Genomic DNA, 12149 nt, shown 5'->3' with positions numbered 1-12149 from the left:
CTAGAAAAACGTGACCTATTTAAGTCCCATCAGTACATTTTGACCAGTATGTTGCTTCCTGTCCGTATTTCTCTGAGTGTTGCGGCTGCTGTACAGCCGTATGTGCTGTATCAGTGAGGAATAGAGGTGCCTGAGCTTTATGCATACAGGAAAGAAGTAAATCCCATTCTCTGCAATGCAGGACATTCCTTCTACTGATCTCTTCAGCATTATGTGGAAGGTTGGACAATGCGTCTCTGCTGTTTATAGCCCCAAGAGAAAGTCAGCTCTCTTTCTCCCCACTCTCTCTTCGCTCTGCCAGCTACCACACAGCAAAGGGATCTGGATCCTGCATTTTTTGAATCATAGGATCATGAAAAGCAGCAGAAAAAAAACCCACAGGAAATATAACATTCTCCCACACCCCCCCACAGTAACAGGTGGGTTACTACAGCGTCCTTCAGTCCCACTCATCTGAGAGCTTGTTGTAATACCACTTGTGCATTAGTTATCCTCAGAGCAGGCTGTTGATTAGGTTGAAGTCTGGAGGGCATCTTAAGTCACTCAGGATAGAAGTGGCACTGTAAAATACATTGTTCTCTATCATCCAAGCTGTGCGTTTTCTGCTTCTTTGTGATTTTTTGGTTTGTGTTGGTTTTTTTATTGGGAAGAAAAGGTGAAGCATATGAAATGCATTGGATTTTCTGTCCACAGTTATCTTTGTGTGTTTGTATGTTCAAGAGAGAGAGAGATGGACAGTAAATAGATCTACAGGATATGTTATGAGGCGTGAAATCATGTTTGTAATGAGATTTCTTGTTAATGGCAGTCAGCCTTCCTTGATGCTAAGCATTAATGCAATATCCATTAGTGCAGCTAAACCTCCCTCCGCTCCACTTTCCCAAATGGGTTTCACTTTGTACCTAGTTTAGCATTTATACATATTTGATACAAGGTTCAAAAAGTAATTTACATGTTAAATGAAGGATATATGAACGTTCTAGGAAAAATACAAGTCGAGATTGTACTATAACATCATTCACAAACCAAAAATGAAAGCGTGATGAAATTTGCCCCATTAAAATTGCTAGAAGCCTTTTCATTGATTTTTCTAGTCTGTAGATTAGGTCTGTTTGCCATCTCTGTTTCATACTATGTCACCTTTGAAGTCTTTGCACATCTCACACTTTCCAAGCCAAATGCATATCTGTAATTAGAAAGCACAATCTTGATCCTTAAACGGGGAAGAGATCCCTCCTCTGTCATCCACTTCTGAAGGGCTGGACTTGTATCTTTATCTTTACTATTGAAAACAACAGCTGAATGGGGAAACCCCAGTGCGAGCGTCCTCAAAAAACAGAAGAGCTAGCACTGTCTGTGGGACAACTATTTCCTTCCTTCCTCCCTCTTCACATTCGCTCCCACTTGTCTCTGAGGTGTCTTTGAAGTTAAAGCTTGAAGAGAAAAATGAAAACAAGAGGAAAGGGTGTGCTAGAAATAAGATGGTTTCTACAATGGTGCAGAACCAGCGAGCTAATCCTGATTTTTTGCAGCTTTTAGGCAGACTCCTAATTTGTGTAATATAAACCCAGGAACGGTTACGATTGTTTTGCATTTGTTACGATTGTTATGAGTTTGTTGGGTTTTTTCCTAGCAGAGTAGTTTTGCTTGCTGCCATCCATTGTTGGGGTTTTATGGGAAGGTTTCACTTCACTTTTTATTGAGAAACAAATGAAGGATCACACAACCCGACAGTAATCGTCAACAAACACAGAGAGATTGTCCTCCATCCCAGAGATGTAGCTTAAATACTGGTTTGTGCCTTCACAGGCATGTTTGAGGTCATCTACAATTGGCAGCACAGGTGAAACATTCTTCCCCTCTGCTTACCCGTTTATGACGTATAAAAATAAAATAGCAGAGAGTCAGAGTATAGACGATAGGATGGCAGATGTTTTTTAATAGAGAAAGAGTATAGCTAAGGAAAACAAGTGTTTCTGGAACCAAATATTTTTCCTCAAAAAGACAGACAGGCATCTGTAGCTCATTCGAAGATGTCAGTCTCTCAAGTCTGTCAGATGCTTTTGAAAATTGCCTGTTTGGTGCTGTTAGTGTTCCAGAGCAAATCGTTGCTGTGGAAGAAAAAGTGAAGACACTAACTGAGAGCACTCTGAAACAAGCCAGAAGGGATGTATTAAAAATAGAGGAGCTCAGCCATAATTGGAAGGGGCAGCTTTTGTCTACTGTGTCCACAACTTGAACATTATTTTAAAATGTGTGTTTGTATTTAATTTCTTTCGATTTTTTTAATTATTGTTTTTAAAATGAACATAATTTTCCCTTGAGTACAATGTATTCAGTCAGCAAGATCAGAAAGCTTTACATGTTCTATCACATAATTAGGTCTTTAGCATAAATGTTGGGAAAACTCTGAAAGCGTCTTCTCCGAGTGCACCTTAGGTTATCTTAAACCCCATTCTGTCTGATGCTGATCCTTTTAAAATCTCCAGTGAGATTATGATTAACTTGTCATTGCTAGACGTCATTTTGTTAACACTGTACAAAGGCAGGGCAGCATGTGAAACCAGCAAGTTGGTTTTTTTTAGTATTGTATTACTCTGAAAAAGAGAAAAACTAACCAGATCTTTGTTTCTAGTGTAAAATAATTCCCTTAGCTTGAGAGGACATGTGCGAGGCCTCTGCTCTGAACGCCTCATTATAATCAAGTTGCAAAATGGAGGAAAATGGTATTTTCCAGAAAGATCTTTTAAAAACTTAACTCCAGTGGTGGAGAATATGCACTTGTTAAAAAGTCTGCTCGCTCGCTCTCATGAAGTCAGTGGGAATCTTTAATGGGAGTTACTGCAAGGCTGTATGTTTTTTTAATGCGCTAGCAGATATAATTTCCCATCCAGTCATCTGCACAGTTGTGGTTGGTACACCATAAAGGCTGAAGGCCAAATCCTGCTGTCATTGCACACAGCAGCCCAACTTCAGCAGGGATCATAACATGTATTTATGTTACAGGAGTTAGTAGCACAATATTGAGGTTTTTGCTGAAGAGAAATGGCAGAGGGTAGGCTTTCCTTCTGCTCCTTGATCACAGCCTTTGCGTTTCCAATGACTTTATTAGAAGCATCATATATTTACATGCTGCAGAATGAGGCCTGCATGGGGTGGGAAAGATTTTTATGAATTTAGACCTGCCTAAGAAAACATCAACCATGCTAATTTTAGACAAGTTGCATTCCATATCCATCTGTTTAGTGGATCAGTTTGATGTTTACTGTTCAGTAAATTACATTTGGTCTTTTTTTTTAAGTTTCTTTGAGGGCATTGCCTGCCGTCAGCTAGTGTAAAATAGTGCCAGGGACCTCCAGACATACCCTTAGGGCCAAACTGTGCTAGCGTCACATACCACAGTCCCATCAAAAGCAGGGAAAGCTGGACTGGGCGCATGAACTGCAAACCCCCCGATGCCCAGTTACATGTCCTGCTTCATTTCACAGAGATTGATGACTTCCTGGAAAAAACCCCACATGGTGCCAATTCACCCCAGTTAAAAATGTATTGAAGTCAAGGAAATTATATTAGACATGACTGTAGCCTACCAAATCCAGTCCTGTACATAGGCAGAACTCCAAGGAAAGTAATGGGAGTTTCCGTTATGGAGCTTGCAGAACAAAGCCTACGGAATGAACTATGACAAAATGTCAACTTTGTGTAAACTCTCCTGGTGGGTCTGTATAAAGGTTTTTGAGAAATCTTCGTTGGAACACACCGGAGAATAATAAACTTGCACCTTGATAGAATAGCTTTATTTGTATATACTCTATGTAAATTTTAAACCAGAGGATATGTGTCATTCCTTGTACCTATCTGACTAGAACGGTGGCAGTGCTGTGCACTGCTGTTTAGGAGATCCAGGTTCTCCAGTCTTGGGTTTCCAACTGTAAAGGCTGCAGGAGACTGCTTGGGACCAGCCAAAACATGGGATGGATAGATGCTCACCACCCACTGCTAATAAATAAAGGAGCAGGAATTGGAACAACGTTGGCTATGGAGAAGATTGCTTGCCTCCACTCCTGGGTAAATGACAAGTGCCTCCTTCGCTGTCATCTCCAACAGAAGTGGTTTATGGTCAAAGAGCGTGGAGAACATTCAGAGCCCTATTTGGATCAGTCTTTCATAGGAACCTGAGCTTACAAGGAACCCACGCTTCTGGTGTAACATGGGAAGGTCCACGAAAAAGCAGTGTGTATATACATCTACCTATCTGTCTGTCTGTTATCTAATATCCCAGTGCTTCTGTATTGAATGGTTTCAGTAACCTGTAAACAAGTGATTGCTCCTGTTGTGTTACTGCTTTGAAATTCTGTGCATGCACTCTGGCATATAATTCTTTAAGAAAAGAAATTATACATATTATATATATATATATAGTAGCTTGCAAAATATTCATGTTGAAGAGCCATGTTTTGTGCAAATTGTACATTTATGTTGTGAGCAATATTGCAATATGAACTTTTATTAGTTGTTGGCATTAAAACAGTTTTTATTGGTAGTAAATTTGTCACATTATTTTTGAGCGTATGTATGTATCCCAAGCTTTCAAACTCAGGCGTTAGATCAACTACTGAAGGAGACTTTTTCTGTGCAGTAGAAATAGCACGGGCTTTCAGTAGAGAGGCAGGGATACAAGTCCCATTCTGTTTAACGCAAGTTGCAAGGCTGATTCTTCATGCAGTTTGTCAGGCCAGTACTTCTCTTTTGTCAGTGCTGGAATTCGTGTTTGGTATGAGGACGCTGCTGCCCTCATCTATAACAAAACTAAAACCCCAACCTTGCAAAAGAGAGTGCTTAACTCCTACTGCCCTCTGTCTCCGCAGGTGCTTCAATATAAACACACTGAGGACTTAAACTTCCAATTTCCTGCCGGATAGCCAATGTTGTATTTTCAAATGCTCATGCTACATAGTTTTCAATTTAGGGGCTCGATACAAGTGTAATACCACTATGGCTTTAGGAAAGCTACAGTGTTTGGAGCTTGACCTTGAAACTTTTACCTGATTTCTGAACATCATTGGTGGCTTTGTTTGCTCAATGTTTACCTCTGAGAAATGTATGCTATTGATTTAAATGTTTAATATATTGACTGCCTTTTTTGTATATTTGTTATCATAAAGGTTTAGTTTAAATGCTAACAATTGTGGTCTATTTTCAGACTTTAAATAACATACGGTTCTGTATTTGGAAGGCAAAGTTATTAATGAATATAGCAATTTGGTATTTTATTCCTATTTTATACAGCTGCCCCCATAGGTTATTATCAGATGGCAATGAATATTGCTGAACAGCAGGTGGAACTCCTTTGAGCGTGTTTATGAGCCATCTCTGTTCAATAAAAATTCCATTGTTTTCTAGCCTAGGAAATGGCTGCTGTGAGTGTTTTTGTTGTTTCTTCTCCTCTTCAGGTGTTTCTCAATGTACTTCAGACAGCAGCAGGACCGGGGTTCTGCCAGGAACCATCTCCCAGAAACCACATGCATTCGGCGTTTTTACATCTGGAAGTCCTGGTGTTGTTTTCCCCATACACTGCTGTCAGTGTGATTGCTGTGCGTGTGAAGAAGTGACATGGAGGCTGTTTCCAAAAACTTTTCTCTGAGCCCTGGCAAAAAATGGGCACGTAAGACCTGGGATTGGAGCTCTGTGTTGCTTAAATGCATGCAAATGCATCATAGCCAGATAGTTTGGATGCATGAAGACCCAAAAGACTGGAAGCTTGCTTCATTATACAAGATTGCTGCGAATGCATACAAATAAGTATCTCAAGGGGAAGTCAGAAGTAAATAGAGGGAACTGATTAACTTTAGCATGAGCGTAAAAATCGGGCTTTGAAAAATATTTTTATTTTAGAATTTTTTTTACCTTTTTACTTTTTTAAATGAATTTACAATATTTTCTGTCTTGTATGTTTTAGTGGATGTGGAGTCAAGTCCTTTCTTCATAATGTACCAGATTATTAAGAAACAGGTTGGTCCGGGAGGCAAAAGGTGGTAATAACCTCTCAAGTATGGCCTACATGTGAGTCGTGGGAGTGAGACACCGCTCACACCAGACTGGGTGACTGTCCAGACCAGGATCGTGGCTCTGTCAGGTGCCTTTGGGCTCTGCAAGCTCAGCTGTCTGGGAGCAGAGTTTGAAAAGCAGCTCCTAGGAAACCCTACAGTTGTCAAAATTTTGTAAGAGATGTAGGCTCCCTTGCCTGTCTCCCCAGTATCTGGGAAAAAACAAAGCAAGCTTCACATGTAGCAAACTGGGATGATCTGTCTCCTTTGCCAACCAGTAATACCGGAACAATTTAAAAACATTAATTTTGGGCATCTGAGTTAACTCTTCACTGAGAAAAATAGGGAAGTTCAGCTATAATTGTTAACACTGTTCCTCTGGGTTCTCTGTAAAATCATCTATGCTTTTGCTCCATTCAGTTCACATTTTTTGAGTTTTTTCTGGACAATCTTAATATGTAGAGACTGAGGGCTATGGCACACGTTCACTGAGCTAATTAAGGTTTAGGACAGTTTTGCCCACTGCTGTGTTTTCTCCTCTACAGGGCAGAAATGGGCAGCAATGTCTAAACCACCACTGCTACATACTGTGGCTCACCTAGAGGAGGCTCAGGTTTTGTCCTGAGGAAAAAGCACTGTCAGAAGTGCTTGATGTAGGTCTACTTGATGGAATCAGTAGCAGAGGCATCTGTGTAACATAAAGATCATTGTATGTCTCAGTTTGACTACTTAGAAAGTAACAGTAACATTTAAACCACTCAGAAATAATTTTTTTTTTTAAATCTGCATAGTGGCTTATGCAGGCGTGTTTCTACGTGTGTAGCAGTATCAGCTAAATTTTTACATGCCAACAGAGCCTTATATTTTAATGAACATTTCTGCAATGGCTTTCATTTTATCTAATGAATATTTCAAGGAAAATGTTGTTCCAGAGTAGGCGTGTGGGCTGGCTATCTCTAAGCTTTGCTATGAAGACATAAGACTACAAGGTAAATGATGTCTGAGAACCTGTGCATGTATCCTTGCAGGCTGGGAGGCTGCCACACCCAGCACAACCCTACTGCCTGGCTGCCTTCCTGGAGCTTATCAGCCCCTCTGCTCTATAAGCCCGGTGGCTTGTGTAAGAAGTTGGAGTCTTTTCCTGGAATAATGAGTACCTGAAGCAACCAGTATTGAACAATATACTTAGACATGGAGGAAATAAAGATGCGTCACCATTGAGACAAATACTGGCCCTAATGTCTCCCATCGCTCCCAGGGTGCTGGAGGGGTGAGAGTCTTCAGGTGTTCTCATGTGTCCATCTGCCCTCAAGGCATGATGTAGCCCTGCCACATGCACAAGTGCCACTTCTCCCGGTGCTCACCCAAGTGTACGCTGGCACCGTGGACCTCTGGTTGGCAAAGCCTGGAGCTGGAGGCCGTAGCGATGTCTGGGGAACGCACACAGACCCCACTTCCCGCCTGCTGTGAGAACAAGCGTTACGGGGCAGAACTCACGTAACTTGGCTGAGTCCCAGCACGTGGAGCACTGCCAGTTGTTTTTTTACCCATACCCATATGTTTACTGACTTTCCTTTACTAGTAAATCCTGAGCATGTTGTATCGTTCTATGCTTCTTTTCAACATCCTTCATTTTCTCTGTGTAAGTTGGCCAAGAACGGCTTGCTAGGTCCTTACCTGTGTCCTACCTTCATGTGCATTTTGGTTCTTCTTCTCCTGCACACCTCTTTTCCTCTCAGCTCTCTACTCCTGGATCCTGGTAGACCAATGCATTTAAATTTATTTTTCTCTATTGGCTTTATGTGGCAAACGTGACTATTCTCCATATCCAGTCATCTTTTCTCCAGCTTGCTGAGAGGGCACTGACGATATTTCTTTCCCTTCCTTTATGTTGGTTCCAGCACTATCTGACAGCACTTATTGCAGGCATGATGGGATTCTCACTCCCAAGCTCTCAGCACACATTTTGGGGAAGCAGATGCTCTGTAAGCACGCCTCTCTACCCTGATAATACATTCACGTATCCCAATAAGGATTTAATGCCTTTAATGTGTATCTGGTTCACATTGAGATCACACTTATTACTAGACACAGTTAAAAGATAAGTAACAGACCTAGTTTATTCCATAAAGTTAAGCAAAGAGCACCAAAAGCAATACGTAAGATCTGGGAGAATGAGCCTTAGCGCAAGGATGTTTTATCTTTTTAAGTGAGGAGGTTGGTGCTCTCCCAGAGAACTCCTTAAGGAGATCATGGATGAAAGAAAACCAAAGCAGCCTTGTTTCAGCTACCTGAAAACTTAACTTCATGCCTAGCCATCAGTTCAAGAGTTCTTCCCTCCAGGCTATGCTGCTGTGTGCAAACAGGGTATGTAGTCTCCCTTGACCAGATGCTGCCCTACTGAGATCTGATCTTCCTTTGGTTTCCTCCCACTATTCATGCTCTGTATTTCACAGAAACACATAGGGAATGCAAATAGAGAATCAAAAGGTAACCTTGAGGACTTTTATGGCTGCCCTTGTTGTTTTAAAGCCACTCTTAAGTACTCCTTCCTTTCTTTCCTAAGTTAGAGGATTTCTTGATGTTGTGACTTTGCTTTTAGCTGTTCAGCATCTCTGGGACTGCAACACTAATATTTTGCAGCTCATTTGAGAAAACAGAAATTTTTTTTTTTGAGTGAGATGCCATGCTAGTGCATCAATCCCTTTCCCCTCTTCTCATCTGAAAAGGTCAGCTGAACCACAGCCATAAGCCCACAGCCTACATCTCTCAAAACACATAAAATTCTCTTTGTTTTCTTGCGTACAGCCTGTATGATTTGCAGTATGAACCTTTTCATGGCCTTGTAGTACCTTCCAGCTGTCATATTAGAAATGTTTACAGTGTCTCTGACAGTTTCATGATTCAAGGTATATCAAGGTCCTGCAGAGCCTTGGACACCGAAGCTCTTCAAGTTTTCAAATAGTTATTGGAGAGCCTGCTGGCACCAGCTGCTTCAGCATCACTCCTTCATCAACCAGCTCTCTTCTCTCTTCCACCCTTACTTAGTATCAAGAGGAATACTGTAGCTCTCTAGGCACCTTGACACATCCACTAAAAAAGAAGCTGGACCTTCCCTTTGGAGGAGCCATTGACTTTCCCCACTGACCCCACTTTTCTTGACCTGGTAAATCCACACCAGAACAAAAGTTTGCTCTGCTTAGCTAGGTAACTTAATCCAGCTGAACCTTTCTGAATGTTTATGGTGACTTCTTGAACAAGATACAGGGACACACTTCCTATTGATGAGAACTATCCGGCACTCGCATCCTCAGGTGAAAAGCAGTAGGTTGGGGTGGGTCAAATGCGGATGCAGAAACAGGGGCAACATTTTAGTGCTTTTCACTTCAGACAGGCAGAAGCTTCTGACACCAGAATCGGTGACTAAACTGAAACAATGAAAATCACTACTGTCAAGTCTTGCCTTACTTTGTGGAGGTCTATCAGGATAGAAAGAAACTCAGCTCTGCTCATCAGAGGATAAGAAATGGGCCTAAGAGAGATTCCAGGCACAAACCAGCTCTGGAGGAGAAATACTGCTGTCTCTGATTGATCTCTGATGATGGGAGGGCGGGGAATGAAGCCTTCACGTTTCAGAAGCTTGGTTTTAGAAAAGGCCCAAGGCCAGTCTGGAACAGGCTTTGGCATAAGAATGTTTGATCAAAATTCTTCTGGTCACAGACCTTTTATTTCCACAGGATCTGAACTTGGTCCTCACACCCTTCCCGAGACAGCCATTCGAGTCGTTGTCTCCTGTTGCACGTATCTTTCTTCATGGCCATTTCCTCCACCTAGCAGAGATTCAGAGAGACTTCTGACAGCTATACAGCCTTGTTCCCGGTTGGGACAGCTCTTTGGGTTCATCCCAAAATTCCTCCGACGGTTGTGTCAGAATTCCATCCAAATTAAGAAATGAACATCTGCTTTCTTTCCCAAGCCTTACATCTCTGTGGTTGAGTCTTCTTTGGACACTAAATACCAAGAAGACCATTTTTTTACTGGTGTGTTATGACCTATGAGTCGTCCTGGCTGGTTCCTTGGGGTGAGTGGGCTGTACTGCACTAAAGCTCAGTTACTGTCAGTTACTATCCCCTCAGGTGCCTGCAAGGAGCTTTATGCCTGCGGCACCACTTTTTCAACCCCATCTCTCTGACTGCCAAGGCACTGTGGAACAATAATATATTTAATAGAATGGTCTTTTTTTTCTTAAGAAGACCCTGAGACCCAGTTCCACAACCCCAGCAAGTGTATGATGGAAAGAAATATTGGAATCACCCAGCATTTATGGACTGGAACTGAAAAGAGAAGAAAAATTATTAATAGTAACTGCAGTTCTCTAAGCTGTAGTATCCATATGCATATTCGATATTTTCCTTCCTTCCTCCTTCTCCAAGTCTCTTTTTTTGGTACTTCTGTTGTTGAGCCTCACCAGAGTACACTGCTATTCTGCGATTATGTACGTGGTGGGAAGGAAGGTAGAGCGTGTGTGCCCCCTCTGGGTATTGCTTCAGTGAAACCAAGTCTGGCTCAAGTGTTTGTTGTGCAAACCTCCACGCTGTAAATGTATATATCTGCAAAAAAGCATATCCAGGAACCACAGTCACTGGAAAGTAACCTCGCCTTCCTCCTCTTTGCTGCATAACACTCCCCTCTGCCTGTCCTTTGGGAATAGCATCTGCTTACACAAAATTTCCTTCAGAATCTGGAGGAAGACTGACAGTCAAACTGTAGCCAACACATGCGTGGGAGGACAAGAAGGATTCCTTGAACACTGTAAGAGAAGGTGACCAGCAAAGCAAATAATAACAGCCCAGCAGAAAGACAACCATACCAAAATGCAAGACTGGTAATTATCTAGAACCCAGGTAGGACCATGCTACATGCTACAGGGTACCACTGGTAATTATCTAGAACCCAGGTAGGACTAGAATGCCCATGCTACAGGGTACTGCAATGCACAGCTAGAAAGATACAGCTTTTGCCTTGGTACGTTTGTGTCTACATTAAGACAAAATGCAGCAAATCAGCGAAATGAACAGGGTAGTGAAGAGGTAGTAATATTTTGGTAGATATTTTTCTGTCATGCCAGAACCACAGAAGAATCAGGATAAAATAATGAAAATGCTACAGTGGTGCTGTCTAGTGACATGCGGATGAAATAATGTAGCCATCCTATCTGCCAAGCTGAAGTTTGGTTGCCAAGTCCTTGAGCTTTACCATGAGAAATGCTCCTTCCCTTAACCTCAGCTTCCCATCCATGTAATTTGCAGTTATCCCCTGAATTAAGATTTCAGTGATGGAAACAGCAGTGATTTCTGCATGTTAGTAAGAGACTACCTTCCTGTATATTCCAGCTGACATTTTATCCATTTTCTCTGATTTAATGAGTTAGCTGGTATAGGACGCTGACATTCGGGAGGGCAAAAAGCAGAACCTCCTGTGAAGACACCAGTCCCCCACAACTTCCTGCAACTCCCTCTCACCATTGACTCTGTGCTCTGGTTTCTTTTCCTTGGATAAATTTGAGAGATCAGTAACAGAAAGGTTTTTCTAAACCTTTAATTTTGGTGGATCACTGCTGGGGTATTTCAGAGCCAAAGAGGAAGCGAACATCAGCGGGGCAGGTCTCTCCCTGCAAGCGGGGGAAGCCATCATCCAGTGCAGAAAATGAAGGACTTGAAGAGCCTGGAGATGGGGCAGCACATTGCTTCACCTGAGCACCCAGGAGGAGCGGTTGCACGAGGACCTATTACATGGCAAAGCATTAATTTCTGTTACTAAATGGGTCTTGGAGCTCTAGCTGGTCCCAGCCCCGGCTAAAGACGGCAGGGGTACCAAGTGTGACAGCCTGGGCTAATTAAGAGAAGGAGCTAAGCACCCTTCCGCAACTAATTTTATGAAAGCCAAAGCAACTGTTGCTGAAGGCAATTGGTCTCCCAGCAAGTTCAGTCAAAAACCGAGCGTTTGTCGCCCCTTGGCCTAGGGTTGCAAGCAGCCCAGGCAGCCCGGCGGGGCCGTCAGGAGGTAACGGCCGTCCGCCCACCTCCCCTTAACCGCCGCGCT

The sequence above is a fragment of the Fulmarus glacialis genome, unplaced genomic scaffold (assembly GCF_000690835.1).
Source record: "Fulmarus glacialis isolate BGI_N327 unplaced genomic scaffold, ASM69083v1 scaffold2573, whole genome shotgun sequence".
NCBI classification, from domain to species: Eukaryota; Metazoa; Chordata; class Aves; order Procellariiformes; family Procellariidae; genus Fulmarus; species Fulmarus glacialis.
The sequence above is the reverse complement of the archived record's forward strand: the minus strand, read 5'-3'. Positions refer to the sequence as shown.